The 5015-nt window shown below is 36.4% G+C and overlaps 1 non-coding gene across 1 annotated transcript; it reads left to right on the top strand.

The window, feature by feature from the left end:
* The first annotated feature begins 2027 nt into the window (after positions 1-2027).
* Positions 2028-2109, top strand: Trnal-aag (transfer RNA leucine (anticodon AAG)). The gene has a single exon. It is a non-coding gene; the product is annotated as a tRNA-Leu (tRNA).
* Positions 2110-5015: the final 2906 nt, after the last annotated feature.

Here is a 5015-nt window from a genome sequence, read left to right as displayed (position 1 = left end):
TCTAGTGAAGGCAGAGTTCAGAGGGAAACTTATAGCTATAAATACCAACATTAGAAAAGTAGAAGCATTACAAATGAATAATCTAATTTTATATTTAAGAAAGTAGGAAAGAAAGAGAAAATTTTACCCAAAACTAGCAGAATAAAGGCAATTATAAAGATAAAAATGAATATAAATGAAATAGAGAATAAAAAACAATGAGAAGATGGGTTAACAGTGCACACATATAATCTCAGCTACTTGAGAGGCTGAGGCTGCCAGTTAAAGGTCAGCCTGGGCAACTTAGCAAGGCACTGTCTCAAAAATAAATTTTAAAAATAGGAATGTAGCTCAGTGGTAGAGTGTCCTGGGTTCAAGTCCTAGTACTAGCAAGAAAAGAGAGGGGGGGGGGGACGAAGAGGGGGGGAAGGAAAACAGAATCAAAACCAAAAGTTGATGTTTAAAAAGAAAAAAAAATTGACAAACCTTGAGCTATACTAATAAAGGGGGGGAAAAGAGAAGATACAAATACCTAAGTATGTGCTTAGGTATGTGCTTAACATGTAAAAGCACTAAAAGAAAAAGGTAGGGAAGGAAAGTTACTATTAACCTTATAGAAATAAAACAGATTTTAAGATATTGTGCTCTGAACAATTGTTCATTAACAAACTAGATAATCTAGATGGAATGGACACATTTTTAAACCCACATGAACTTTGGGGCTGGGGATGTGGCTCAAGCGGTAGCGCGCTCGCCTGGCATGCGTGCGGCCCAGGTTCGATCCTCAGCACCACATACAAACAAAGATGTTGTGTCCGCTGAAAACCATAAAATAAATATTAAAAATTCTCTCTCTCTCTCTTAAAAAAAAAACAAAAAAAAAAACCCCAAAACTGAATAGTTTATGACACAGAGATTGATTCAGTAATCAAACACCTTCCAAGAAAGAGAATTCCAGCACCAGATGACTTTCCCCGTGAATTCTTCCATACATTTAAAGAGTAACTAATTCTAATATTTCTGAAACTCTTTTAAATAATCAAAGGGGAGGGAACACTTCCTAACTATTCCAAGAGGCCATCATTAAGCTAATACTGAAGCCAGACAAAAACACATCAATATAGAGGCAAAATTCTTCAACAAAGCATCAGCAAACTGAGTTCAGGAGAATATTAAAAGGCTTAAACTCACGAATAAGTAGGATTTATTCTACAAATACATGGGTGGCTCAACATGAAAATCAATTGCTGTAATTTATCACATTAATAGAAAAGCATTACATGATCCTCTCAATTGACACAATATAAACATTTACCGCAACTCAACATCTTGAGAGATAAGAGAATCTTTTAGTATTTACTTTTTAGTTTTCGGTGGGCACAACATCTTTGTTTGTATGTGGTGCTGAGATTCGAACCTGGGCGGCACACATGCCAGGCGAGCACGCTACCGCTTGAGCCACATCTCCAGTCCTCAAAGTCCTTTGATAATAAAATCCATGAAATTTTAACCACCTGCTTTGGCCACTTCTGTTCAACACAGTGCTGGAAGTCGCAGTTAGAGAAAATTGGCAACACAAAGGAAGTGGAAATAAAATTATCTGTTTGAAGATTACATAGTCTTGTGGATAGAAAACATAAAAATTGTTGAGCTGGGGCTGTAGCTCAGCAGTAGAGTGATGGCCGCGCAAGCTCAGGACCCAGGATTTCAACACCAATCCCACCAAAAAATAAAAAGGAAAAAAGCTTACAATCCAAAAAGAGCTTTTAGAGGTAATAAATGAGTTCTGCAAAGTTGCAGAATATAAAATCAATGCACAAAAATCAGTTATAGGATGGGCATATATCTCAGTGGTAGAGAGCTTGCTTAGCATGTTTGAAGCCCTGGGTTCATTTCCCAGCACTACTAAAATAAAATAACTTATTGTTGAAGTGATAATACCACTTACTATGTTTTGAATATCCCCTTCCCAAAACATGTTGAAATTGTATTGTCATTGTAACAGTATTGAAAGGTGAGACCATTAAGAAGAGTCTAGCCAGCCAGCAGGTAGCGTGGCCGAGCGGTCTAAGGCGCTGGATTAAGGCTCCAGTCTCTTCGGGGGCGTGGGTTCGAATCCCACCGCTGCCATAAGGTTTTTGAGCTGGGGATGTGGCTCAAGTGGTAGCGCGTTTCGATCCCCAGCACCACATACAAAGAAATAAATAATAAAATTCTCCCTCTCTCACTCTCTCTTAAAAAAAAAAAAAGAAGATTAGCCATTAGAACCAGCCTCATGAACAGATTAATGTCATCAATCTGGGTATGTGCCCATTATGAAAGGGTAACAACCTCTTCTTTTTTTTTCTTCTCCCTCTCCCATCTAGCGCACATGCATGCACACATACTTGTTCTTACCCTTCTACTTTCTGCCATGGAATGATGAAGAAATTGGGCTCTCACCAGATGCTGCCTCTACATCTTGGACTTTCCAGCCTCCAGAACCATAAATTAATAGATGTCTGTTCATTACAAACCATTGACTCTTTAGTATTCTGTTATAGGGCACAAAATGGACTAAGATATCATTCAAAGCAATCCACAGATTCAATTCAATACCTGTTAAATACTGTATTCTTTTTCTTTATTTATTTTTGGCAGCATAAAAAATTGCACCCTGATATTTGTATGGACATTTCATGTATCTATAGATGTTTACAAATACATGTAGAAAGTCAAACTGATAACCAAACACTTTGATCCTCACCTTCAAATATAAATCTAAATCGCCTATAAAACCTCACTTTTTTTTTTTCCAGAAATATACAATAGCATTCTAAAGTTTATCTGGAATATCAAGAGACTCTGAATAGCCATACCAATCTTGAAAAAGGTAAAGATGGAGGAGTAATATTTCCCAATTTCAAAACTTACTACAAAGCTACAGTAATCAAAACAATGTGTTAATAACTAGCATAGTCATATAAATAGAATAGAATAGAAGAGATCTCATAATAAACCCTTGCACTGTGGTGAATTGGTTTTCACAAGGACTGTTCATGGAGTTTTATGTACTAAGGGATTTCTGCACTGAACAGATACAAAGTTGACCACAAGGTGGCAGCAGCACACAAGAGCTATTTGGGTGGTGTTTTGACAGGATTGCCAGGAAAGAAAAGTCCTTCATAAGGAATTTACCTCAACATTGTAAAGGCTATATATGACAAATCCAAAGCAATCATCATACAGAACAGAGAAAAACTGGAAGATTTTCCTCTAAAATCAGGAACAAGACAAGGATGTTCATTTTCACCACTTATGTTCAATATAGTTCTTGAAACTCTATCCAGATCAATCAGGCAACAAAGGAAATTGAAGGGATGTAAACTGGAAAAATAAATACTCAAACTATTTCTATTTGCTAACATGATCCTATATCTAGAAGATCCAAAAAAAAAATCCACTAGAAGACTTCTAGAGCTGATAAATGAATTTAGCAAAGTAATAGGACACAAAATCAACATTCATAAATCAATAGCTTTTCTGCACTCCAATTCAGTTGAGAAACAAATAAGAAAAACCTTCATAATAACCTTAAAAGAAAGGAAGAAAGAAAGAAAGAAAGAAAGAAAGAAAGAAAGAAAGAAAGAAAGAAAGACCTGGGAATTAATCTAACAAAGGACGTGAAAGAACTCTACAATCAGAACTACAGAACACTGAAGAAAGAAATTAGAGATGTCTTCAGAAGATGAAAAGACTTCCCATGTTCCTGAATGGACAGAATTAATATTATCAAAATGGCCATACTAACTAAAAGCAATGAACACATTCAATGCAATACCTATCGCAATGTCAATGACATTAATTCACAGAACTAGAAAAATCAGTCCTTAAATTCATTTGGAAGAATGAGAGACCTAGAATAGCTAAAACAACTCTGAACAAGAAAAGTGATGCTGGAGGCATCACAATACCTGGTCTCAAATAATACTTGGAAGCTAACCAGCAGATACTAAAGAGAACCATCAAGTCCTCTTTCAAATGTAAAAAACCTTGAGGCTTACCTGTGGAAATACCTCCAGCCAACTCCTTTATCCCAAAGGTGAGAAATGGAAGGTGGGGGTGACCCGGATGGAAGTTTTAGAAAGGAAGGTGGGGGTGACCCAGATGGAAAGGAAGACACTACTATTTTACATACCTGTTGCTCCACACTCTGCCCAGAACCATAGGTAAGTTTCTAGGCTGGCAACACCAAAATGTTTTTGTTTTTTTTCCTACTATCAGGACTCCTCATGCATGGTGGGAGTTCTCTCTTCTCCCTTAAATAAACCTGCCCTGTTTATTCTTCACTTCTGTGATTGTCCATGGATTTGATTCTTCAAAATTTGCAAGACAAGAACCAAGAAGGAAATTGAGGAAGTCGGGAATCTAGTCTCATCTCAAAACTCCAGTTTTTGAAACTGAGCTACAGTAGCAAAAATAGACATGGAGACCATAGAATAGAAAAGAAGATAGAGACAAACCCAAATATTTTCAGCCAACTGATTCTTGTCAAAGGTGCCAAAAATGTATGTTGGAGAAAAGAAAACCTTTTATACAAATGGTGCTTGGAAAACTGGATATGTACATGTAGAAAAATGAAATTAGATCCTTTCACCCTGCACAAAAGCCAAATCAAACAGATCAAAGACCTAGAAATTAGACCAGAAACCTTCCAACTGCTCAAAGAAAACACTCATCTTTTAGAGGCGGACACCGACTTCCTCAACAAGACTCTTAAAGCTCAAGAAATAAAACTAAGAATCAATAAATGAGATGTCATCAAATCAAAAAACTTCTGCACACCAAAGGAAACAACAGAATATAGAGAAAGCCTATGGAATGGGAGAAAATCTTTGCCAACTACTCCTTCACAACATATAAAGAACTCAAAAAACTCAATACAAAACAAATAATCCAATTAATAAATGGGCAAAGGAATTAAACAAAAATATTTCTAAAGAAGAAATGCAAATGCCCAACAAATACATGAAAAACATTTTCAACACATCTAGCAA

This window comes from Urocitellus parryii, chromosome 1 (genome assembly GCF_045843805.1).
Source record: "Urocitellus parryii isolate mUroPar1 chromosome 1, mUroPar1.hap1, whole genome shotgun sequence".
Lineage (NCBI taxonomy): Eukaryota > Metazoa > Chordata > Mammalia > Rodentia > Sciuridae > Urocitellus > Urocitellus parryii.
The sequence above is the reverse complement of the archived record's forward strand: the minus strand, read 5'-3'. Positions and strand labels throughout refer to the sequence as shown.